At 50.8% G+C, this 27,026-nt stretch overlaps 1 protein-coding gene across 1 annotated transcript in view; it reads right to left on the bottom strand.

Annotated features, from left to right (window-relative positions):
• The window catches only part of CASZ1 (castor zinc finger 1), a gene marked incomplete at its 3' end in the record, with an annotated part of 150,419 nt that extends 140,476 nt beyond the window's left edge, over positions 1-9,943 (bottom strand). Inside the window, exon 1 of the mRNA XM_082070013.1 lies at positions 9,917-9,943. The remainder of the gene's footprint in view (positions 1-9,916) is intronic.
• Positions 9,944-27,026: the final 17,083 nt, after the last annotated feature.

The following is a 27,026-nucleotide window of genomic DNA, read 5'->3' as shown; positions in this document are numbered from 1 at the left end:
AACTTTCTCCAGTACAGCAGGAGTTAAATGCCTGGTTTTAGTGGCAGAGACACGTTTAGGAAGGGATTGAATTTGCGCGTGGTGCAGCCGGTTCCCTGTTTATTAATAAGCTATTTATCATTGGTGTTGCTTTTAATACCATTTTGGCTTAATGTTGTTAATGAAATATAAATACCCGCACTAATGATGTTGGTCAGGAGGCAGCGTGGGCCACTGGCAGCTTTGCAGGAGGGAGGCCAAACCGCGGCTGTGTGCATGAGAGGCTCCGACGGCACGACTGCCAGCCCAGCCTCCGGATAAACCTCCCCACACACTCCACCGCCAGACTGGTGAGCACAGCGGGACGAGGAGGGACGGGGTGGGACAGGGTGGGATGGGGATGGGATGGGGATGGGATGGGGATGGGATGGGATGGGATTGGGATGGGACTGGGATGGGATGGGATTGGGATGGGACTGGGATAGGATGGGGGTGGGATGGGATGGTGCAGCGCTGGCAGGAGGGCAGAGTGAGGTTTCCATCAGCTCTAGCCCACTCCAGCAGCCCAGTCTCTAGCTAGTGCCCACCAGTTTGCCCAGAAAGGAAGGTGGCTCAGCATCACAATTCAGCTCCAGCAAGGCACAGGATGGCTCTCCCTCAGCTCCCTGTCTTTTGAGATCACAAGAAGTCACCCTGGCCCAATATGTCTGTATTGGGGACCCTGCAAGCTGTGAGGGAGCTCTCTAGATGGAAATATGCAGCACAAGAAGTCAGATGAGCGTCGTTTGCTTAATGCAGTTGCCCCACTGGAAGAGCGATCTGCAGGCTCTGTGCTGAGCTCCCCAGGGCAGCTCCCACAGGAGCCCGAGACCCCTTCAGCAGAGGCGTTCCCTAAAAACCCCCTCGGAGCTGCTGGTGGCTCACGCGGGCTGGCGTGGGGCTGGGGTGGCTCCAGGCCATGGGTGCTGCGGGGTGGGGTGGGGCAGGAGGAGCTCACCCGGCTCCCGGCGCCACCCAGCGCTCCAGAGCCACCGCCTGGGTGTCCAGCCCCGGCCAGGGAAGGGGCCACGCTGCCGGGTCTGCTGCAGGGTGCCTGGCGATGGAGAAAATAAAGGAGTCTCCGCCCTTGCAGGGAACAACGTCAAAATCTTGGCCTTTGGCAAGAGTTCAGAGGTTTGCTCTGGGTCTGCAGAGTGCGCACAGGTCCCTCTCCATTAGCTTCTGTCTAGCACTGTCATGGGGCAGGGATTACAAATCTCCCTAAGAAGGCTTTTGGAAATCCCATCTTGCATTACCATTTGCATTAGTGCAGCCTCTAGAGAGAGCTGAGGCCTGGGCATGTTCTGAGAGAGAACCTCAGCGTGAGTGAGGTTTGAAGGCACCAGAAGACACTGCTATGGAAATACAACGGGCAGAACAGCTTTGGGACTGGTCAGTGGAAGAGGTGGGAAAACCTACACCCAAGGCTACCAGCCTACCCAGCAGGCACACGGCTCCTGAAATCAGAACAGAACCTGAAATGGACCTTCACCACCAGCAAGTTTCAGACCTCTGCAAGCCTCTGGAATAAAACCAAACACTTGCCTCAAGACCAAACTCCAAACACTGTCACGGCCTGAACAGTCACTGAAAAGGCAAATTTGGAAAAGAAAATATATCCCACTCTGTCTTCAGACAGCTCTGCTAATAGTAACTTGTCTTGCTCCAAGTTGACCCACTCTACTGATCTCATTCAACAAAAAGGCAAACAAAGAGTTCCCTACAAGACTGGAATCATATCGGGGGGGACTAAGTGCAGAGGATGACTGTGCACCCCCTTACCCACCAATCCCCAGGCCCAGAGTCCCTGTCTTCTGTCATCAAACGAGGTGGCCTCGTGCCTCTGCCATAAAAGCCAACCCATCGTGTTTACATAAACTGCACAAAGGTGCATGTCCTTTTCCTCTCAATCCCCATCAACATCCTTTTTCCTTCTGCTCTGCCCTCTCCCTCTTCCTCTCTCCCAGGCAGCCAGTGCAGAAGAAGCTACAACTGGTCTGCACTGGGAAGTCTCCTGGTGTCCCCTGCCACAAGGAGCACCATCAATTTCCACTGTTCCTTTAAGACGTTATCTTTTAATTTGGTGCTCCCCCTTTCCCCTCCTCAACTAACTGATTTATTAGTTTACATCTCATAAATTGTAACCCCTCGCCTCCCCCTTCAGCCTCCCAGATGCCATAAATCCCCTTCAGGGCCTCGACACCCTTCTGTATGTGGTGCAGCCCCCTGCCCCCCAAAGTCACCTCCGAGTCCCCAGGGAGCGCGGGGCTCATTTGCTGGGGGTTTGGTCTAGCTCGTCTCAGCAGCTAATCCCTTGGGTGGCTCCTGTCAGATTATTAATTAGCTAAAGCGGATCGGCCCTGGAACAACATGCGGTTGGACTTCAGATAAAACAGGACGGCAGAGGCTTGGCGTGTAGTTGTTTAAAGGGATATTGTCCCTTTTTCCTCTTGCCTCCTCCTGGGGTGGGAGGAAGGAGAGGAGGAGGAGATGGGCAGCTCCCACAGCTGGTCACAGCTGCTCAGAGGGGAGAGAGCACCGACCTGGAGGTGCAAAGGACAGGAACCGCAGGCACCATCGCACCCTCGACCTGTGGCAGCCAAAAGTCTTCCAGATGTTGGAAAAGCTCCAGGACCCTGCTCAAAGGCTGGAGGGTCTCACTGCTCCTCTGCTGCCCCTTGGCAACTCACCACTCACTGTGGAAAACTCACTATTTGCAACTACCCTCAGAGACAAGGAAAAGGCTGTTCCAAGAGGCTGTGGCTATCTCCACTTGGAGAATGGGTGTTTGAAACCAGAAGAAGCCATCCAGCTGCGTGTGCAGGTTTTAAAGCCTCCTTCTTATGCAGCGCAGCCCTCCTGGGCAGGATAAAGAGTGAGTGGCCTCATATGCGTTATACTGGAAAGCCTGGAAGAGCGAGAGCGCGAGCGATGCTGGGGAGCAGCTCACCTCCTCGCTCCCTTCCCACTTTGGATTGTTTTGACTCAAACCGATGAAGCTGAAATATCGAGTCACAACGGCACTAAACTTCATTACAAGCTCTTAACACAGATTACTTAATAAAAAACAGGCTGCTTTAATTGCTTTTCCCCCATTAGCATTTCTGGAGGAGAAAATTCTGATTAATTTGAAGAGGCACATTTCCCCCACCCCTCGCGCTGGCCTGTGAACCAGACCTCCTTCCCAGCCTGGTCCAGAAGAGCATCCCAGAGAGCAAATGGAGAGCCCAAATCTACACGACTCTGAAAAACAAAGGGACGAAGGGCCTGGATGAACAGATGGGAGTAATGGAGTGAAGCAAACAAGGGAAAGAAAAATCTCCTCTCCTTTCTGGCAAACCCATAAAAAGTGGCACAGGGGAATAAGCAAGAAATGGGTAGAAGAGAGATAAAGGGAGGATAGTTCCCGTGGCAAGGATAAAGAGCAAGCTCAGAATTTGGTAGGTGACTGATGTGGTGGGGTCCTTTCTCTAGGGCTGGGAAAGGGGCAAGAGGCAGCTCTGCCAAGGGAGCATTGTGTGGATTTTCGAAGTTTGAGCCAAAAGCTGGGGGCTCAGTGCTCTCAGCAGGCTCCCTGAATGGTCCCTGTTCCTTCTTCAGGCCCTGCTTGGGTAGCCAGAAGCCAAAAGCCCGGCTGCCTCAGGAGACAAGAACAACACGCAGCAGCGTTGGGCTGCCCAGGTAGAAGATGCCAAGAGGCTCTGCTCGCTCAGTCCCCAGAATCTCTGCTCACCCCATCCCCAACTCCACTCACTCCATCCCCAGAAGCTCTGCTCACCCAGCCCCAGGTCAGCTCTCTGCCTTCATCCCGAACTGTTTCAGGGATCGAGGATGTCCAGCTACCTATGAGCTCCTCAAAGAGGGGACATCAGAGAGGACAACCCCCCTCTGCCCCACACCATATCTGACCAGCTTGGGTAGGATCTGCTCTGCTCCGCAGCCAAACGGCCCCGGGGAAAACAAGTCTATTAACACATTGCTGGCCTTGGGGGCAACTGACTTCAGCTCCTGTTGTAACTAGCCCTGGCAAGGGAGGATGGCAACCAGGTTCGTGAGTAGGCTGTTCTCTAGGTCAGCACACTCCAGGGACGTGGTAATCAAGTAGGAATTGCTCCCATGTGCCAACTCTTGTCAACCTCGCAATGCTTCATGTTTTTCTTAAAGCCTGAGATCTTGCAAGTTACATAAGATTTTTGTTTCATACAGCAATGTATGTACAGTGCTATCCCTCCCTCTGCTCTCCCACTGGCAGGGCACAGCAACCTGAAATGTGATCTGTGTGCATCTTAAACACATAGAAACCTCGGTATTATTAAGTCTTATAATTGGGGGGAGGAGGGGAGTAGCTTTTGACTTCCGAAAGGACAAGGTTAGCAATATTGTTTGCTCATTTTACTTTCAAACTCACCTTAGTTTGTCCTCTCCTCTTTTCTCTTGTATGTTCTATTAATGTACAGCTAAGACAAACTCAGCAAGAATCACAAGAAAGACACTGGGACAGATCATAAACTGCCCTGGCAAAAATCAGGATCGTTCTGCTCACTGAAAATGCAGCTCTGCTGCTTTACATAAGCGGATGGCTTACCTGTGGCTCTTAATGGTTAATATATAACTACAATAATAACAAAAAAAGCCCCAGCATTAATATATAATTTGTCAGAGGCAATGGGCTACAACAGTCTTTCCATATTCAGCTCAAGTAGCGAGATAAGCCTCAACTCCAGTGCTGTCCCATGGGCTGAGCACCAGTCTGGAATGAGCCCCTGGTAGAAGACATCAGAGAACAGACCACATTCACTTTACAGTATTTGTTCATTTTTCAAATTTTTTGTGTTTTATCAACAGATTTCTAAGAACTACATTTTGAACATGCATTTCCCTGAACACTCATGTGCATACCTCGCACTGATTGTTCCGAGTGCTTTCCAGACGGTTTTCCCGGAGGAACTCGGGTGGGTCAGAGTCCCTGTTGGTCCCCACTGGACAGCCACCGGACGGACGGACAGACGGTCCCACATTCAGTTCCTACCAGAGCTGAACGTGTCCCTACATATTTAGTGTACCCCTGCAAACTGGCTGCAGTATTGCTGCCTGCCCCCAGCTGAGAGAACCGCCACTGGATCTCATAAGGACAGCAAGGAATACTGTCAGATGGCTGAAGGAATCAGATCTGGCTTCTCCTCCCAACTCTGCTTCTGAGTCATTATTAGCATAAAATCAGGTTGGTTACATCAGTGAAGCTTGAGTAAATAAACCACAACTCATCGCTGTGTTTTATTTTGCAATACCTCAGTGGGCTCCTCTCTACAAATAAACACCATTAATGCTCATTGCAATTGCAGGTATATAGGCAAGGAGAGCGATAGAAGTACCTAAACCATCCAAAACCTTTATGAAGAGCAGGAGGGTGAAATCACAGCCTTTTTGAGGATATTGACTTTCACAGGATGGGCATTTTTTAAAGAAGGCAACCCTTGCTTGGGAAGACTTAAAGACAACTAAGTCATGCCTAAAGGTCTGACAGAGCTGTTGGTAAGAAAGGTTGGGAAACACCCCGATCCTCTTCTGAGGAATCAAGGCTGAAATCCTGATTCCACTGAGGTTTACAGCAGAACTCGTGCTTGCTTTAATAGCATCAGGATTTAACCTCCATAAAGTTCAAGTGTGAAGACAGGAGCCTTAGGAAAGAGATGGCCATGCTCCTCAGGAGACTGAGGAGAACAATGGCAGGTGGCACGGCAAGCAAGGTCTGAACCCACGAAGGCCTGGCTCAGTCCTGTCTCCTCCAGTACTGAACATCCTTCTTCCATCTGAGTGTTTGGGGCGGGCTGGTCTCCTGTGTGACAGGCAACTGCTGGCCTTAGTTTAAGCACTGTGCTTCTTTAGGGCTACGCTGCCCTGCGTATCCATACATGTGAGCTCTGTGCTTGCACCGCAGGCTCTGCTCAGAGCTCCTTCAATACCTGGGAGGGATCCTTCCCCATTGCTGGAAAACCTCTTTGGCTTTTGCACCTCAGACAACTATTCCCCGTCATGTGGACGACAACTGTAGGTGAAAATCACCAGTTGCTGGGCAGAGCAGGGCTTCTGAAAAGGCTTTGAAATGAAATAATTCTGTGTCTCTCAGGAGCCTTTAAGTGTTCCCTCCTCAAACACTGGCATCATGGTCCTTCCCTGAACCTTAGAGCCTTTTCAACCTGCTTAGATCCCATTGCTGGACCTGGCCGTCCATCAAGAGGCTGTATCAGCGTGTGCCGTTATCCCAGTGACCCAGAGGTGCTAAGGACCTTAGTGGATCAGGCTCCAGTCCCACTCCCAGGCCAGACCTGGTAAGGACAGCTACCAGGCCTGCGAGCACATGATCCTCTTTCCCCTCCTTTGACTTCCCCCCATTCAGCTTTCCACAGCCGCCAACCAAACATCTGATCGAAGGCCTGGGGGAGGGAGTCAGAACTGTCCAGTCTGGTTATGAGTGAAGGTCATTGATCTAGTGCAGACCAGGGATGCGGAAAACAGGGGAGGGAGGGAAAAACCCTCCGAGAGAGAGAGAAGAGAGGGAGAGAGGCAGAGGCAGCACGCGAGCGAGCGCAGGGGAAGGCAGCGGAAGGGGCTGAAACACGGTTTCACACTCCGAGACCCAAGGGCTGTTGTCAACCCGTCCTTCATGCTCACATCTTGTCACACTAGAGGTCAGGTCTCCCAAGCGTTCCTGGAGAGCTGAGCTAGCCCATATGGCAGGCAATATGTTAACAATATGGATCAGCTGCTCGTCAGGGCCTGAGCAGATGGATGTGACAACCCTGCTCTTATCCCAGACAGGCTTTTAACGTCTTCCCTCTCCTCAACTCAGCCATTGCGGAGCAGTTCTGCCCGAGAACTCCTGCGGCAGCCCAGGTGGACCACGGGGCCACAGGTCAGAACAGGCAGCGTGGAAACGCCTGCCTTGCTTTGTCGGGATGGCAGCAGGCAGGGCAGAGCCCCATTCAGACCAGTGCAGGCAGGAACCGGGCCAAACTTTTATCCGGGGAGAGTGTTCTGTAAACGGAAAGACCTCGCTATAATCCAGATACGTGCTATTAACTCCCAAGCAGGGTGATACAGTAGATAGTGTATTCAGATATATGTATATGGCATGTTACCACCAGATGCCACACGTTGCAGTCTAGACTGAGTTTTGTAACCGCCTGGGAAAATTTTCTCTCACAGAACAAGTAATACATAAATAGATGTATATTTTAATGGGCAAGTTAAACTCCTCCTGGCAAAGGCAGGCGAGTTGATTTCATACACAGGCGGGTAAATTTCCACAAGGATTTTGCAAGGCTGTTTCATATTCCCCAGCTCGATCGCAGCCGTCGGGGCCGGCTGGGCTGGGCCCTGCGCTTCTGCGGAAGGCAGAGTTCCCACCTCGCTGCGCGGCCCCGGCGCCTGCGCCGCCATCCCGAGGATCCCCGCACAAATAACACAGGCAGCCCAAGTTAAACCCCAAATTCAGGTTTACTTTAGGATTGAAGCAAGGGGAAATATTTTGTAATTCACGCACAGGCAAAGCAGGTGTTTTTAATCCTTTTCCCATCTTTTTTTTTAGCTTTTTTCCCCTACTCTTCATCCACTGAACAAGAAAACTGCCTCCAACCCTTACAGCTCTAGGACTAAACAGCCAGCTTGTGCCTATAAACAGAGAGTAAACCAGCAATCACAGCCTGGGGATGGGCTCTGGAGAACGTGCAAATAGCCTCTGTAGCCCAAAGTAAATTGAGCTTGTTTTGAAAGTAGAAGCCATACAACTTGCTCCAGGGCTGAAGACTGGAACACAGGGATTTCTAGTCCAGAGCATGAGCAATCACACAGCCACATGCCTGAAAGGCGAAACGCATTTCCTTCACTGAAGTGATGCTTGTAGAACTAGGGGGACCTCAGAAAACAGCTGGAGTCCAGGGAAATATTTCTGTTGTCTCTAATGAGCTTCTGTCCCTCAGAAAATAGTCCCTGAAGGACACTCAGCTTTGTACAGGCAACACGCCCAGTAGGTACTAGGAGGAGAAGGCAAACATCGAAATGAATTACTGATCTAAAAGAACCCGAACCTTAAGGTTCACTAGAGCACTGAAGGAACTCCTCCTCAAGTCTCCTCCTCTTGCCTTCTTGTCTCAAGAGGTCCTGCTCATCCCAGGTCCGTGTCGGATGGACGTGCAGGGCTTTCAATGCCAGCAGCAGGAACCTGTGAGAGGGCTCACAGGAAAAGCTCCCTCTGATGGAAAAATGGGCCCAGAACTTACACAGCAGCTTCCTCCGCAGAGTTTTTCCCCCTGGATGTTGGGCCTCTCTAGAGAGGCACGTAAGGATGTTTGGCGGAAAATTCACCTGCTACAGTCAAACCTGAGAATTTGTATCTTATTTGGTAAAACCTCAAGGCTCTTCATGTTGCACTAAGCCATTCCCTCAGGCAGAGCTCCCATTTGGGAAGCTCTGTTGCCTCCGGAGGCCTGGGAAGGCATGTGCCACTGTTCTAAAATGGGACACAGGCACCGGAGCAGCTCATGCAGGGATAACGGCCAGAGTTCCCTACATTAATAGTTCAAAACCAAGCTTTCCAAATAAAGCATGCCAGACCCTGGAGGAGTTTCAGCACTAGGAAGGTGTGGGAAGGCACAGCTCACCCCTATCCCATCCTGAAGCACGCTGTATTTACTGGCAGGTTTACTGAAAGCACTCAGGTCTGTGGGCTCCAAACACGTGGCAAGCGCTAAGCCCTGCTGAGCCTTAGAGGATCACGGCTGTTGCTCTTTAAGGGAGGGCACTGGGAACATGAGTAAATTCCCCCGTGCCACATGCAGCCAGGGATGGACAGGGATAACCGAAGCCCCAGCCCGACATCTTAGCCCTGTGACTTTGACCATTTTCCCTCTCGCTAAGCCAATACGGTCCCTACAGCCTGATCCTTCTGCCTCAGGTCTCAGCTGGACCTGTGATTCACAACAGCTTTGGATACACCGCTCTGCCCAGGTATCACCTCTGGCACAGCAGCAAAAGGCAGAGGAACGTGGTGATACACAATGCCCACAGGCTCTTTAGGTTGCTGATCTTCATTCAAGCATCATCGTCATTTAATGGTGACAACACAGCATGGAGATACCCCCTGACAAAGCCTCTACGCCCTACAAAGCAGACATAACGTCACACAAAGCCCAGACACAGCACGGATCCTCAGCCCCTTCTATCTGCAGCAGTACTGCAGTGCCACCAGGTACCTCCCAAATCCCCAAACCATTCAGGAGAAATATATTATCCCACTGTTGTTATCCTACAGCTGCTTTCTTCTAGGCCATGTTGTGCCATACCTTTCTTTGTAGAGAAGCTGTGACGGGAGCCAAGCAGTGAAGAAAGTAAAACGGCTTTTAGAAACAGTCCCACCCCCTCGCAACCTTTCTGAGTTTCCCACCGTGACCACAGACATCTTCAAACTCCTCTTCTTTAGTGAAGCAACTCAATCAGAAACTGTCCCACACAATACTTACCCGGGGGACTCCCATGCTAGCTTGTTCTGGCATACTATTTAGCTACTTGTGAATACTGCACAGCAGCTCACCAGGAAGAAGGAGGCTAATGCAGGGAGCTGCTCAAAGCAGCGCTTTTCTGTGTCAGCTGGGTGCCTGTGTCTGTGCAGAAATGGGCAGCGACGTCACAGATAAACCCAGTCCTACTTGTAAGCCAGCCCAAGACAGATCAACAGCCCACCATGCATTTAACCACCCAAACCAATGACTTTCAGCAGCTCTTCTAAACACTATAGGCTAGAGATTCCCCAGGAACTAGAATGGAGGCTCTGGAGAGCCAAAATCACTCATTCCAGTCCTACTTCAGAGCAGACCGTTTGATCACAGAATAAAGGCAGTACCTTGCATTGAGAAGTCACAGGCTTCAAGGTCCATTCCAGTGTACAAAGCCAGGAGAGAAGTCAGGTTCTTTGTTTTGGAGGTGGTCTCAGGTGAAGACAGTGCGAATCTGATGGCCTCCCTTCACTTGGTGAAGTCTCTTTGCCCTGAGGAGAGTTTCAGAAGGAAATGAATATTCCCTACTGAGCAGAACAAGAGCTCAGGTGAATCACAAGCACCAGCAGTGACGCCGGCCTCAAATGCCACAGCCACCCACAGATCTCAGCCCTTGGTCACACAACAGCACAGCAAGGCATTTCACACCTCGCCAAACGCATCGCATCCCAAACGCCCTCTCTGACACGTGTGGTGACAGCAACTCTAAAGTGAAGGTACCAGCGGCCGGGGTGACCAGCCGGTGGGCCACGCACTCCAACTTTCACCAGAAAACTCCAGGTCAATCAGCTGCAGAAGCAGCCTACAGGACTAAAGAGCTTCCACCCATAGGCAGCTGAGCGTCTGTGCACTCGTGAGATCGTGATGCCGTCTCTCCTTTGCAGGGGAATCTGCCGCTTGTGTTCGCCTCACAACTACCAGCAGAACGCAGCTCTACCAGTCATGGACACCCCCACATCAAATGTAACCCCCCAGCCCCAAAGACGTTACAAACACAACCAGACAAGACGAAGGAAGAGTTATTATTTCCAGTTTAGTGAGGCACACAGTAATTAAGTCACTTGTCAAAGGTCACTTGGCAAATCTGCCGCAGAATTGGGAATCAAAACTAAATCCCTCAAATTTTGGTCCAAGAGCTGGACGCCAAAGGTCCCTCATCGCTCGCTGTGCTCCTGGGCCGCTCGCTGCCACCTCTGCAGACGCTTCACCCTCCTCCCCGCTCTCCCGAGACAGATACGACAATTCCCTTCCATTTCCTGCATTGGAGGAAATGGATAAATACACAGATTAAAAGAAGAAGAACTTTTACCTTACTTACAAAATTTAAAAGTGTCCTAGCTGCAATATTTGCCAGAAGCTCAGAAGCTTCAGGCTCTTCTGTGAGGTGGGATTTGTGGACTGGAGGGTTTTGTTGGTGGTGTTTTTTTTAATTTCCATCAGACAAAAATAAAAGAAGCAAAACAAAAGAGGTTGTCGAGATCAATTTGTGATAGGTGCCGGGCCAAAGAAAATGGAGCCAAATAAGTCAGAACCCTGCAACCAGCAACCTTTGTGTCAATTTAAGCAAATATTGTGGCGTTTCCATGGCAATCCCTGTTTTGAATATCCACTACACTCACTTTTTAAAGGGCTTTTCCTGTTTGCGTTTCAACTTCAAAACCTGTAAATATTTTCAGCCTTAACACATCCCGACCTCCCCCAGCCTCTGTAATGAGATGCTATCAAAGCTCTGACATGCAGCCCTCTGTCTGCAGTACCCAAAGCTGTGAAAATTCACGGCAAAAGCAGGGTGGCAACCCAGCGCGGCTGGGACCGCAGCAGCACGGCCGGACCTTTGTCCCGCTCGCAGCTCAGCGCCAGCCTCTCTGCAGCAGCAGGTACGGGAGCCGCCTGCTCCTTTCTTTTTCAAAACCGATGAGTGAAACGAGTCCTCGCCAACACACGGCGCCAACAGCACCAGCCCAAGGCGAGGAGCAGGCAGCAGGTGTTTGCAGCCTCTGTCCATCCCGGGCCACCTCTGACCCATCGCCCGGGCCACCAGCTCTGCTCGGAGCCTCGTCCTGCGATCCACGCTGCCCCGGCACAGCCCCACGCTGCCCCGGCACAGCCCCACGCTGCCCCCGACACAGCCCCACGCTGCCCCCGACACAGCCCCACGCTGCCCCGGCACAGCCCCACGCTGCCCAGCACAGCCCCACGCTGCCCCGGCACAGCCCCACGCTGCCCAGCACAGCCCCACGCTGCCCCGGCACAGCCCCACGCTGCCCCAGCACAGCCCCATGCTGCCCAGCACAGCCCCACGCTGCCCAGCACAGCCCCACGCTGCCCCGGCACAGCCCCACGCTGCCCAGCACAGCCCCACGCTGCCCCGGCCCGGCCTGCACTCCCCTCCTTCCCCTCTGACCTGAACTGAACCCGTCCGTCACAATGATTTATGCTGTGCTGTGTCATGTGCAAGTGGGAACAAAGAAAAGTCAACTTTGTCCTCACTTGCAACCTGGGCCAGGGTGTAAATTCTCAAGCTCCCTCAGCAGCAGCCCACAGGTATCGGCTCTGTCCATCTGTCCCTGCTCCGTGGGGAAGCCCTGGTGGACGCACCCTGTTCAGGTGCTGGCATCAGCTGTCGGGTCTGAGCACCAGGACCTGGTGTGAACCCTCTTCCCCTGCATCTAATGCTGCTTTTTTTGCACGTGTAGAGGTGCACGAGAACACCTTCTGCTGCGCTTCAGAGAACTTCCATCCCCAAGCCCCTGACTTTTAGAGCTTTGGAGCGCAGCCCCTCCCAGCAGCCATGGGAGCGCACTGGTTAATTCTGAGTTTCCTGGCTGTGATGGATTTGTGCCAGGCCTCAAATGTTAGCTTAGTGTAATTTTTGGGAAGTCAATTTCCTTTGCGTTTTTCTTTTTCCTTGTTTTTTTTTTTTGTTTTGTTTAAACTTTTTTTCCTCTTTTAAATGGAAAAGTAGGAGCATTTGAATGAGCATCAGGACAGAGCCATCCATCTATGGGCTGTAGTTTCCCAAGAGCATTTTATAGGCACCATGGTACGTGCACAGAACAACCATGGAAACAAACAGCAAGTGACTTCAAAAGCCGTTATGCTGAATGCCCACAGAGGCAGCCCCGAGGGAGCGGTCCTGGCCTCGCAGAACATCGTCATTCCCCAGTCCTGACCAGCGCTCCCGCAAGGCCGGGTGCTTCTGATACCACCAGCAGATGATGCACGATACCTGCTGTCCTGGCCAGCCTCCAGCTCAGGTAATTACATCCTACAGGAGTTTCAGCTGGATATTTTATCCCTTCTTCACTTCCGGCCCTGAGCTGCCGTGCTGGGAGTTGCTAAAGCTCAGTCCAGATCCACCCCGGATGCGAGTGCGTGCCGGGGGCCGGAGGAATCCCGCGCATCCCTGCAGGTCACAGGTGCTACAGCAAACAACCTCCTCTAGAAACACACAACAACAAACATCCCATAATACCCCCACCTGAGAATGAGGGGTAGAGCTGGGAAAACAAAACTGGCCGGCCACACTGGGAATGAACCATTTCTGGAGGTACGTGCTTAACGCTGCCCAACGGAGCCGTTATCTGGGACGTGGACACTGGGTACTCTCCTTCCTGGACGTGGAAACTCCCCTCCCATCATCTCTCAGGCTCAGAGAAACTAAAACTAGCGGTGGCAGTGGTGTGAGGCCGAAGCCACAGCCACCGGTCTGCCTCAGCCAACGGCATCCACGCCACAAGGGTGCTGAATGGACGGGAGAAGATGAGCCAGGCTTAGCGTGCCCATGAGAACAAGCCTAGCAGGGCTCGCAACAGGCCAGATCAAAAGGTGAGGGTCTTCACTGTGGAGACACAACCCCTCTCACCATGCTGCCGCTACAAATCCACGAGCAGGGAATGCTGGCAGGGTAACACTGGATGCTATCGCCAACACACGTTCCAAAGATGCAGGTCCCCCATCCTCCCGAGGGAGCCAGGCACTGGCATTCCCCATAGCCACAAGAATTCAGAGTCCGTCAAAGCTGACCAAGACATAAGGAAATGATCTGCTGACTGGCTCTCCACTCTGGACAGCTCAGGAGTCCCCATGCTCGTACATGGCTTCTATCACACCTCTGTTTCCTGCCCTCTTTGTCTTCGTCTTTCAGAAGATTCTGGACCGGCTCCTCACCTGGTATAAAATCAGTGCAGTTCCAGCGGCTCCAGTGAAGCCATGCCAATTTAAACGAGTTGAGGATCCGGCCCACCAAGTTACTGGGGTTGCCAGTTCCTTGGATAATCCTGAGGGTGATTTCACAGCAAGCAGCAGCACAGGCCCAGCCAGCCTGGCAGGATCAGCTGCGCTTTCCTACCCCCCACGAGCAGGGCGGTCTGCGGCAGAGTCCCTAATGGGAGACCCCGCTGGAGCAACACGGAGTGTATCATCACCTGCGCCTTCTGCAGAGCTTCCTTCTCATGAGAGAGAGATACAGCACAGAGTAAATTACTCCAGGCTTTGGACCCAGGTTTTCTAATTGCTCTTCGCAGGGGAGTACCCTGGTTTGCCATGTGTTTGGAGGGGGTGCAGGAGCAGAGCTGGTCACTTGTCCAGCAGCAAAACCCAACCAGGTTAAGGTCTTCACTTGCTACTGTGAAAACAGCACGTCTTTATGAACAAACCCAATCTGGTCTTCTCCTCCCTCCACTCCCACCAGCCTCCATGCCAAGGAAGGTAAAGCCGGGCAGCTGCGGAGCGAGCAGCTACAAATCCCTTCCATGTCCCCAGTCCCACCGTGGTCCTGCCGTCCACCCGCACCACATCTGGCCGAGGGAAGCAGCAACACGGGCGCAGAGAACGTGGCACAGCTTCAGCAGGCACCGCGTGTGCAAGAACTTTCTGTGCTCTGCCCTCACAAGTCCTTCGCTATCCCCCCAGAGCAATTTTCTAGGCAACAGCGCGGTTGCATTCCCTTCCCTATCTCCTAATAAATATCATGCTAAGCAAGATGAGTATCTTCTTCCCAGACCAAGCAGCATGACCCACTTTCTGAATCAGGGCAGATGCAATTGGGCCCTGGAGTCCTGGACCCCTCCCAAAGCAGAGAGATTTTGTAACAATTACAGCAAGAAGCAGAAGGAATAGAAAAGTAATAAGTGATCAAAGAGTGCAGTGGTGGAGCTGAAGCTGTGGGGTAATTACTGCTCCTTGCCATCCTACGCTCTGGCATTTTCCTAGGACACTGAATCAAGAGTGTGGTGTGCACATTCACACATCTCTCCTCCACTGCCCTACATTCCTCAAAAGTAACAGGTCCAATTTCAAATTCTGGCCAATGGCTCAGATGAGACAACTGCTGCCCTCCCTGCACACCCACCCGGATTTTTCCCCTTCTCTTTTCCTTTCCCCACAGCCGAGTGGGAACAGAGGATCCAAATTCCAGCTGCGCAAACCCCCGCTCCAGCAGACACACAGATGCTCGTCCTTCCCTGCCCCAATCACAGCCCTAAGGCTCCTAACAAGGCAGCCGTGCCCCCGGCATCCCAGCGCTGACAAGCGGCTCATGGGCCACTGTTCCGCTGTCCGTGAGCCCCTCCCCGCAGTGTCACCGCCTGTCCCCCTGTCCCCAAAGCTGCCCCGACACGGACCTTCAAGACCTGCTGTCCACAGCGGGGAGGTTCGAGCTACGGTCCTTCAGAGGCACAGTACAACAAAAAGCCTTCAAAAAGACCTGTGCTTTGGGCCAAATTCTGCCTGGCTTGCTCGCCACGCGGCACGTGGGAGGTGGCTGGGTCCTGATCCCAGACGCTCCATTTTTCCAAGGAACAGCTCTGGACTTTGCCAGATGTAGCTGGGATCAGATGATGACCCAACGGGCATGGAAGACAATTAAAAGGAGGTGGGGTGAATGCCAGCAGTGCTTTCATTGCTTGAACGTGCAAATAAAACCTCCCTCCCAGAGAAGCGCAAGCCTCTACGGCCAAAAGCACACAGAAAATCCCATCGCAAAGGTGACCGAGAAGCCCACCAAAGGGTCCCTCATTCATCTCAGATGCCTCGCCAAAGAGCACGACACGCAAGCTGCCTGCGAGCCTTAAAACAGCACCCCGGCAGCTCCAAACGTGACGAGACCCCCGTGCCGGGGACGCACAGACAGCGCTTGGCTCAGAGTGGCTCTGACAGACGGACGGGAGGGCAGGACGGAGGGAGCCGCCGCCGCTCACCCGGAGCTCCGAGCTGGCACCATGTTCAGTCTCAGGACTGTTCCCCTGCCCCTGGAACAAACAGCCGCCAGACACCAGCACAGGAACGCACACTGCTGGGTGCTCCGACCGGCACAAGCAGCTGCCTTCACTACCTGACACCGTGAGACCAGGCAGAAGTAACTTCTAAAGGAATTTCCGTGGCGATTTTTCTTCCTAGCTAAGTAAAATAATTTTAAAAAGAAATAGAAAAACCCTTTCACCCAAACTTAGCGATAAAAAAAAGGGGGAAAATCTTCATCTTAATTCAAAATCCTATTTGATGTGTCGTGGCATGAAAATGTTTTTCACTGCATTTTTTCAGTGTGATCTCATGCACCCTGCAAACGGGGTACGCCCAAAACACCAGGTATTTTATGGGACACAAACAGAGCGCAAACATACACAATTAAAAAAAAATGGGATTGGTAAATATTTAAATTAATCAGAGCTGGCATCTGTGCAGCCTCCCCTCCCAGAGAGAGGGATGTTTGCAGCTTTGAAAAAAGAAAAGCGAATAACATGACCTTTTCCTTCATGTTTGCTAGCTCGCTGAGCTCGGTGGGTTGGAGCAGCCCAGGCACCTCCCAAAACCAAGTCCAGCAAGTGCAGCCAGGGCTCCTGCGGCCCCGGCGGGCACGGGGGCTCGGGCCGGCACCGCAGCGCCGGGGACCGCGCCGGCGGGGGGAGCTGCTCCAACCTGCCTGCTGCCTCACTCCATAATGCATGGGGTTTGTTGTGTTTTTGTTTGGGTGGTTTTGTTTTGTTTTGTTTTTTTTCCAGTTTAATTGTTGGAGGAGTTTATGAAGCTGTTTGCCAAAAAACAATCGACTCCAGGGAGCCAGCTTACACAAAAAGGGTGTGTCGCTCCAGAGAGGCCACGGAGCCATGGAAACCACCACCTTTTGCATTTGCCCAGGTGACGCCAAAGCTTTGTGGACGGCTTGTGAAATCAGCAGAGATCTGCAAGGAAGTGAAACGTGTACATGAAGTTGTGCATTAAGCGCCCAGAAAGGCGGCCCCGTCCAACGACACCAAAATCTCTCATAAGCAAGGGTGATCGCTCACACTTTAGCCATGCCGTTTTTATTCAAAAGGGCACACAAACACACGGGGGAATGCAGGAGGTGTTCTACACACAGCCTGTGCTCCTCCAGGTTGGAATTTCAGGCAGCAGCATGGGCAGAGATAGTTCTGCCCTGCAGCACATGAAGACGCGTAAAACTCCGGCCGAACGGCTGCGTGACCAGACAAACGTGGACCTGCGCGCATGTGCGAATGAAAGGCACCACCAAAACCACCACCGAGCGTCTCAAAAGCAGAGATCACACCTTGGGTGCTCATTCCAACCTGCAGAGGTGGGGGGATGGTGAGGGGAGAGGGGGCATCGCAGCGGGTGCGGATGATGCTGGTGAATTTTCGGGGAGGATGTTTGTCTTGTGAGCTGGCATGTGAAGGCGGGTGGCTGGAGAGGGACCCTGACTGCATTCTTCTCAATCTTAGAAAAGAAAACACGGAATTCCTCAGAAGCACCGGCTGCTGGCCTCACCGACAGAAAACAACCCAGGCACAAAGCACTGAGAGGGGATTTTAAATTCACCCAGCTCCTCTGAGTGTCCACTCCAGGACTATCCTGATACCACCAGGAAAGCGAAGAGTGCTCTGAACTGCAGCAGTTTTGAAAGACATAACATCAATTATTCCCCACTTTCAGCTGCTGAAAGCGTGCTGATGACATTTCAGGTCGCAGGATTTCACCCACTCTGGAATACAGTCCGAGAAGGGAGCAGAAGATAAAGCCTTACCAGGCCGTCTCCTGCGGGTGAGCACAGGGCACGTGCGGCACACGCGACAACCTGGAAAAGCTGAATGGGCACAGAGGGTCCACAGCAACAAAGTTCCAGGATCATCCTCAAGATGAGAGCTGGCCAGAGCCAGCAAGAAGCCGGGTCTCCCTCCCTCTGGTTTGACTCCAGTCTGCCACATTAACAGGATGATTTGATCCTGGCACTTCTCTTACCTGGAGTCAAAGGTCCCTGACCACAAACCACATCAAGAATCAGCTCCTGCACTTAATGAACCCTGCAGGGAGGAGTACAGGCCCCTCAGTGCAGGACAGATGAGAGCAGCGACGTTTCCCTGGGTGCAGGGAAGGAGGGAAACCTTTAAAGCCCATCACTACTTTTATGATTCACTCTTGGCTTCCACGCATGTACTTACACCAGATCCGAACGCGTCTCCGAATGCAATGACGTGGCATTTTCCCATTCACGGCCCCTTGCTTTCCCCTTTCATTAGAAAATCTCCAGGTTGGTGCCAGCCAGACACCGCTGAGTACTGTTGAACTACAAGGTCCCCAGGGCCACCTCGCAGCGACGGCAGAGCATGTGGCACCAGGCAGGGCTTGGGAACAGCCCCCCGGTGCTCCAGCCACCAGCCCCGTGCCAGGGCTGTCCCAGGGTGACCCACGGCCACCGCAGCGCCCGCCGCTCCCCAGGGCTGGCTGGCAGCGACCAGGGAGCTCCCCCAACGGGGACGACGGGAAGGGCCCACAAAGCAGGCAAGTGCCGGTAAGGCTTGGTGCGTCAGCCTTTCTGGCATCGACCTCCCAAACTCATTCAAATATTTCCCTTTTTTTTTTTTTTTTTAATTTAATGTTCCCTATAATTCATCTGTCCCAAAAGATAATCAATAGAGGCCGTAATGAAAATTTGAGCCATATTTTATGATCCGCTGCAGGAGAAAGGGCCACATCAGCAGGACTAGCCTTGGCTTCCAGCATCATTTCTGTGTGCGCTCGCCTGCTCGCTGGCCACGTTCCCCCCTCCAGCGCCCGAGACCGCTGATGGGGGCAGCCCCTCCAGGAGAAGCTCCTGCCCTTCCCTCCTACCTCAAACAGCAGCCGCTGGAGCCACGGTTGAAGACACACGTGTAGGGAAAAGCAAAGTTCCTACAGAGTGCGAAGAACCCTGACCCAGCCGCCTCGGAGAACCTCCCCAGCATCCCTCAACTTCTCAGCTCTCAAACAAATCCTGTGGCCCTCAACCAGACCCTGGGGGAAATACGATGATCACGTTGCAGGATCTGAAGAGTTATTTCTACCCCGCACAGTAATTCCCTAACCCTTGGCACTGCCTCTCCTTCAAGCTGGGCTTCACGCTCCTCCCAAATACCATGGAAGAGCACGGGCAGGCCTCGATGGGGGAAGAAGAGGGATTCCCCAGGAACTGCACCAGTCCAGAGCCTTTCAGGGCTCCTGTCACTGACAGCAGAGACCAAAGAAGCACTTTTGGGCTCCCAGGTGGGCTCAGTACTCTCCATTTCCAACCACCGAACATTAGTAATCACAGGAGAAATGTCCCCAGCTCCAACTCAGACTCCAACAAAACGCTCATCTCCCTCCTGTGCACCTGGGACTGTCAGCTGGGTCTCAGTATTACTCCTACAGGTACATTCGAGCCTTTGAACACCCTGAAAACAGGGACCTGGAATCCCAGTTGTGTTTGGCAGCACTGGAAAAGCAAGGGGGGAAAAAAGCTCCAGGAGCCTAAAGCACATTCTCACTTCCAGCTTAAATATCCGTGCCCAGTCACTAGCACTGTGCTCCTCCACATCTTGTCCAAGGGGAACCTCAGGCAATCCCACCTACCTCTCTTTATTCCTTTTAGGCACAAATATTACAACTGCTCCCCAATTCATCCATTTTACTCTAGTACTTATTAATTTTGGAGCTGTGCTGACCTTCCTTCCCCAGGTGGGCAGCGGCAAGGAGGAGCGAGCCCGTCCCGGTGCCAGCCTCCACATGCTGCTGTGTGTTTTTCATTCCACATTATAAATCCCACAGCACTTTCAAGCACCTCCATCTATTCTCCTGGCATTCAAGTAGCAGGTTTGTTGTTTTTGCACATGCACAGGGACGCAGCCGGGGCTGCACCGAAGGCAAAAGCCTCAGTCCTGTTCCCGGAACCCTTCTCCACCTCAGATTCCCAGCAGCGGGTCTCTTGTCCTCCCTCCGAAAGGCTGGAGCATATTTCATTGCCTGAAGCTGCCGCGTCCGCAGGGAGCCGGAGGTAACAAAACCGTCTTTTGATTTGGCCGAGGGAAAAATATCAGAAGTGAAAGGCCAGAGTGAGGAATTTATAACAGCAGCTAAGGCAGCAAAAATACAAGTGCCTGACCAGAAGCTGCCCTTCTGCTCAGCAAGTCATGTTGTTCAGCTTCCCGTGTGTCTTGGAGGGGCGGGAGTTGCAGAGAGCACAGCCAGAAACCACCAATTTTCTACAGACACGAGTGTAGCGACACCCTCGCGAGGCCCCGCGGAACAGCGCTCAGCCCTGCGGCGGCCGCTGGAAAGCCAGGAAGCCTCTGCTCACCCAGAGGTGCTGGTGCTGATCTCATATTATCTTACTGCTTGCCACCAGTGCCTTTCCTTTACAAACCCACGTAGCAGCACTGTGCAGGTACACTGGTGATGCTCTGCCTCCCAAGGGAAGCTAGAAAACACCCTCTGTCCTGGGCTGGCAGCCTGAACCCCGTAATCAGCGGTCAGCAAGAGCAACGGCCAAATATTTCCATGTTTCCTTTCTCTTGGAATCTCAGAAATAAACCAGCTTTGTTTAGAAAATACAACATTCAAATTAATTGTTGCTTCCCATACGTAAAAAAAGTGACAGATTTGCAAGCTGTGTGACAGACGGGCTGTGAACCCAGAGGACGTGGGTGAGCAGCTCTGTGCCTCACACAGGAAAGGGGACTGAAATCCCAAGCAGAACCGGGAAACTGCTGCGGTCTCTGAAGCCCCGTGTCAGCGCCACACAGAGCCGCCCCCCTTTCTAACCCAGCTTTGTACCCATACAGATACCTGCCTACCAGAAACTTAGGGAGAGCGTGCGGGGATGTACCAGGGCTGCTGCAGTCACTAACTTGCCCCAGATTTGAACTGGTGACCCTTACTAATTTCATCCAGTCCCTTGATATCCTCAGGGAGCAATCAGCACATTTTATTAACCCAGCCAATTTTAGAAGTGCATACGCAGTATTCTAGTTACTTGTTACAATTATGCATTATAGGTCCATTTCATACATATGCTTATGCTGGAGCGATGTGCAGCACTTTAAGACCGTTATTACACCGTCAGAGCAACTGCACGAGCATCGTGGGGCTGAAGCAGCTCCAGCTCCCTCCGAGCCCAGAGCATACCCAGAGTCTACAGACATCACTGCAGGAGAAATATTCTACCCTAATATAAAGCCTCAGAGATCCCCACAACCAAATCCATTTTTTAAAATGACATGTTTCCACCTATTGGTCCCCGGAGTGAACTAATTGCTTTTGCTAGTTTTAAAAGCCAGAGTTATTTCACTGAAAAAAATGAGCAAGCGCATGGGAACTGAGAGAGATCCTTAGATTTCCAACGGAAAATGGTCATGCATGCAGGTATATTTGCTGTCCAAACAGCCAAACTTGCAGCTTTACTGCGTGACACGCCACAGGGGAATTCCTCACTTCACAGTGAAGGTGGGAAAACAAGGAGTTAAAGTAACCTGACCAAACTCGAATAGCAATTTGGTGAGAGCTAGGAGAATATAAGATTTCTGTCTGTGCTCTAACCACTAGGTTATCCCCTTCTTTGCTACATAAACTTCTCAGTCTAAGGGGAGGCTGCTACTTCCACTTAAAGGCTGGTATTTTGGCTTGTGTTTTTTGAAATTCCTGATGGTTTTTGGTTTCTTTTTCCATTTTATTCAGTTCTTTAAAGATGACACCTACACCGGGAAGCTGCTCAGCAGGGGATCCGTGCAGGACCACGCTCAGGTTATTATCTGGTTCCAAGATTCACCAAAAGATGGCCAGGAAGCACAGAAATAGTTTTTTGCATCCTGAAATAGCAGGATAAGTCTGAATCTCCCACCCCTGCAAACACATCCCCGCAAGTTCAGACGCCCAAAGTCCAGCTCTAGACCTACCTGCTCTGGTGCACGCGCTGGAAAGTCGTTACAGTCCAGAACAATTTACAGCCAATACAAATGTATAAATTATGTATAGTAACAAAATCTGCAAAGAATCCCTGATAAAATTGGAGGGACAAACTTTTCAGGGATGATCAGCAGAGGAAGAAAGTGCCTGTCTGGTCGGAGACTCGTACTTACCTGTGGCAGGAGGAACCACACGTGTGGGTGCAGCAGCGCAAACTGGGACGTGCTCCTCACACGGCTCCTGTGCAAACCAGCCCTTGGGCTGAAACCCACTGCGAAGCAAGAAATCCCCACTTCTTGCGAGGGAAAAGCAGCTGGGCCCCACTGTTTGCTGGGAAAACCTCAGGTGAGGCTCCTTTCCCCAACTCTGAGTTAACTGGAGATGATGAAGCTCAGCTCTGCTTCCGAATAACCACAGCCAAAGGTGACCATCGCTCATTTTTAGCATCATTTGATGAACGTGTTAACCAAATTCTACAGAGGGAATTTCCCTATATTTTGGGTTTTTTTGTATTTGATTAATTGTATTTCAAAAACACGGATTTTTAAAAATATATTCAAAAAGCTACCTCATACAAACTTGTATGGGCTTAATGTAGCGCCACCTTTCTTATTTTTGTTTGGACTTCGTAGAAATTTGTTACTAATTAATTAGAACTGAGCCAAAATAATTGTTTCCACGCAGGCTATCAGTTTAACCACCACATCTCAAGTTCAGCAGGTATAAATGTTTTATACATAAAAGGCTTTAGATTATATAATACGAGCGCATCTTCTAACTTCTCCCCTTTTTCAGCACTTACGTTCCAGATTTTCTTTGGGAATTGATGGCTCGGACAGTGGGAAAAAGGTGGTTTCACATGTGCGTTTGGAGGTTTCTTTGCTGCCGTGTCTACAATGCACATGAAGTTTGGAAAAGGTGATTTAAGGAAGGGCCTTCTCTCTCAGTTCACTGTTTAATGGATGTTTTCCTTTCAAGATTTTTATTTATAAAGATACTGTTTTGTTTTTCAAAGCCAAGGGCTTACAGGGGAAACATTCTGCCCTCGACTCGTCATCTCCAGGCACAGGAAAGCTCCTTAAGACGTTCCCCACTCATTGCGCACACATTCCTCTACACGGAGATTCTTAATCTTCACCCACCCAAGATTAAGGCAACGCAAATTATGAAACCGATACCAATCCAGACAGCAACATCTCTTACAGTGTCAATGTTTTTGTTATATTTTTTCTAAACTATTAAAGCAGTATGATTTTAATGTGATTGTTGTTGTTTATGCAGTACAAATTCTCTGTTGTTTGATGCTGTGCGTACTTATGCAAATGCCATATTTTCCTTATAGAAACCCTTCCTTCGACACCTCAGTTCGTAAAGAAAATATCTGAGTGTTTACAAGATGAGGATCCATTTATATTTAAGGCTCCATTACTGATCAGGAGGCAAAGAGTGTCCTTAAGGTGGATATAAATTATAGTTACACTAATTTTGGGGCCCTTAGTCTCTGTCCTAGCGATGCAGCAGAAGAGCTTTTGAATAAAGGAGATTCTTCTCTTGCAGCAGTTTCAGTTCTTTTCTTTCATTAATCAAAACCCAACCTATATATATATATATATGTTTTCTCTATATACGCATGTCTGAATACCTCTTGGAGGTTTAACACTCCTGCACCTAAGATTCAAACATAACAAATGAAAAATCATTTTGCAAGCAACTACAACAGGCATTTCCAGAAGTTACATCACATAACAAGTCACGCAATTAAACTTTAATGAAAAAATAAAAACAAAAACACCAAGCAGCCCCTAGTGCTTGCTTTGTCTTTCAAACAATCTATCACGAAAAAGCAGGACGTTAAAATGGAAGAACCCCTGACTACAGCTGTGCCGTAAACCATGTTTTTCCTAATGAATTCCACCTCTTTACTCCACTGAATCAGCAGAGCCGGATGGAATTTCTCTCCCCTCTTCCTTCTCTCTGCATAAAAGGATGTGGTGCTGATAAAACTAGTAACCCATGAAGATCACGTCCCCGAGGTGAGATGCCTCTTGCCAGCGTTCCCGCTCCTCCCCGAGCCGGCCCCGCGGAGCCAGCGGGACCTTCGGTACCGGAACGTGAGAGCTGGGCCAGCCAGCAGTAACAGAAACTAGAAATCTTCATGGACATGCATATTCCTCTCCAAAAATACAGGCCCAGTTCTTCCAAATCTGTAAGCACCTGCAGCTTTGGAAGGCTCCAGCTGTAAGCCTTAAACACCTCTGCAAAACGGAGCCTGAACCTCCATGTTCTGCTCCTCGTTTTCAACCTCCCCCTCAGCTTTTATTTTTCCACACCTGCAAATGACATATCCCTTTAAAATCAAACCTTTCATTTCACCTCTGCTGAGATTGTATCATTTGATGAAAGGTAACCGTGGTTTACACGAGGACAAGAGAACAGAAAGGGGCTGGCGTTTCCAAAATACTGCTCAGAAAGGCAAGAAGGGAGCAGAAAGGTCCCAGTTGGACCATGAAAACCACTAAGGCCCGGGACTGGAAGAGACACACACGCTCACCAAGCCCTGAGCAGCTCCGCTGGCTCCAGGTCAGTCACGGCTGCGCAAACAGGACTCAGCACGGTGAGAAGTAAATTCAGGCTCATTCAAAATAGAATAACTTCAGCCTTCCTGTACCTCTTACAATTTTCTCCTAATGGTTGGATTTTTGTATTTTCTACAGAGTGTAACAAAACCAAATCTGAAATTAAGATAGATTTTAGAATGCTTGACGTAATTTATTTCTCACCATTTATTTTTTCCACTGTAGCTCTTTTGGACAGTGACATAACCAGTTTGTTTAAGGCTTTGGTTTTCTTGAACTAGCCCACTAAATCACGCTATCTGGACTCTACAGATACTGCAGAGGGAGCCTGAAATAAATTTAAAATTAAAGTCAGTAAAATGCAAAAGAACAAAAATAAATTGGGGAAGTGTCTTGGTCATATTTTTGTCTTTAAGAATTTTCTCCCTGTTTTTGTAATAAAGAAAAGTTTGCTCTATTCAGTAACATTATTCCTCCTCATACCTGTTAAAAGGGATTTCAGTTTTTAACTAAGGTTGAGTTTCCTTAATGTATTTAAATGATTTTCAGCAAAACCTACATTTGGGTGGCTTTTTTTTTTACAGTTGGCTGTACTGTATTACAAAGAGGCACGAGGCACAGCAAAGTCATACAGATCCTGCCTTTTCAAACGTTTTTGATCCAGAGGCTGGAAGCTGACAGAGCTGCCGCTATCCAGGGCTTGGAAAGGTGACTGTTCCTTCCCTGTTGTCCCTCCAGACCACACGAGAACCTCTTGCCTCCCCCACAGCACCAAATGGATTTGGGTTTCTCTTCTATGCACCAGATTGTCTCTCCCAGCTTCAAACCTGACACAGGTAAATAACAGGCAACAAATTTGGTCAGGGTGCAGCAGATTGCCGTAACGGCAAAGCACCGAGCAGGGCAATTCTGCAGCTTAAATGAAGACCTAGCTCCGGCACGTCATCTCACCCATTCGGCAGAGAGAGATCCCATCAAACAGGAGCTGGGCTGGGCTACAAAATCTGGGATTAAGCATCTGGAAAACCGTCTGAGAAAGCAGGCTTGGGAAGGCAGCGAGGGACTGAACACCTTATCCTCCCTGGCAAACACTCGCAGCCATCTCAGCGCGCTCACCACGCATCCTCCCAGCCGCCAGTGTGCGACAGGCGCGCAGAGACACAACCTGCCACGACAGACACACAGGAGGGACTGGGACAGCAGGACAGTTGAACAAGGCAGACAAAGACCAGGAGGCAGGTGGCGGGTACAGCAGAAGCGGCAAATTGTAATCACCAAAGTATCTCCAAGTACTGCAAGAAGCCACGTTCCACCTTGAACCAGAGAGCAAAGCTGGGAGAGCAAACTCTGGGGGTAGGTGTGTGGTGAGCCCAGGAAGGGCCAGCTGTGAGTCGTACCAAGCAAAACAGCCTCTTTCAGAGCCCAAACACAGCCTGTTTGAAACACTAACCCAGCTCTCCAGGTTAGAAAGCATTTCCTGTTTGTGGTCCAGAGCTCTTCTTTGAGGATGAACAGTGATGAGCCCAAAACACCAGTCTGATAATGAAAGAGAAAAAGAGAGAAAGCTCGTGGGCCTGGGGGTTCCCACGACTGCCTTAGCTGAGCAGTTTTTCCTGCCTGGAGCCAGGAAGAGTTGCACATGGAGATCAAACCTGTCCTGCAAAGTCCCAAATCCAAGTCATGCAAATTCCAGCCTTCCTCCAAGCACTGATACCAACACAGGGACTCTAACTTCATCAGATGGATGAAGGAAATGGAAAAAGGAGGGGGGCCTTACTGCCTACACACACATACACACACCCCACCTCGGGCAATAGAGGGGGTGTGAATAATGGAGCAGGTTCAGCAGCCAACAGCGTTCAGGGTCGGGTTAGTAATCCTCTTTTTCCATTTCCGTTTGCTATTTGATGTAATTATAGTTTTTGATTGAAATCCACCCGGAGTGTAACCCCTCTGCTTAATGCACTGCTTAAATCCTTGGGTACACAACCACGCTGCTCCCCAGACTCGCCTGGAATAGGAAACCATTTCAATGCCAAAAATAAGTCTTTGCTTTCTTTGGTAACGCCCTCGGTCTTGGCTCAGCCTCTGCTACACCCACCGAAGGAGAAGGGCTGGCAGTTGCACAGGGCTGCCCGATCCCACCCGTGGGCTAGTGGCTTTGTGCTCCAAGTTCAACCTGCAAGAGGGTCTAAAAACTTTTGAGGCTTTCTTGAATACACAGGTGGTAGGAGAGGCTGCACAGCGGCACAAACACAGGACCTGGAGCTTGGGCTCGACTTCCCCAGTGGATTTGCTGCTATCTGAACCAGAAATAGTAACAAGCCGAAGCTCTGTCCTGCCTTTGTGTGGGGTAAACGGTGGTTTCTGTCCTGAAAGGCCTCTTGAGGATAAAACAGATGATATTCATAATCCAAAGGAGAGCTGGGAGATCCACCTCTCTGTCAAATCAGATTGCCGGAGCTGGTTTTTCCTCTCCAGCTCACTCTGTAGCACTTGGCCAAGAATGCAGGGCAAGAGCTAGACCAGTAGGCCAGACACCAAACGAGTACATTAGCAATTACAGCCCAGCAGTGTGACTGGGCCGGCAGCAAAATCACTAATACTTGTGGCCAGAAACTGCCTCGGAATGAGCAATGTTTCAGGTGCCCATTAGTCGGCTGCGTATCAGAAGGAAAAGGGTTCT

The sequence above is a fragment of the Streptopelia decaocto genome, assembly GCF_964273445.1.
Source record: "Streptopelia decaocto genome assembly, chromosome: 20".
In the NCBI taxonomy this organism is placed as follows: Eukaryota; Metazoa; Chordata; class Aves; order Columbiformes; family Columbidae; genus Streptopelia; species Streptopelia decaocto.
This window is presented reverse-complemented; position numbering and strand designations above follow the sequence as displayed.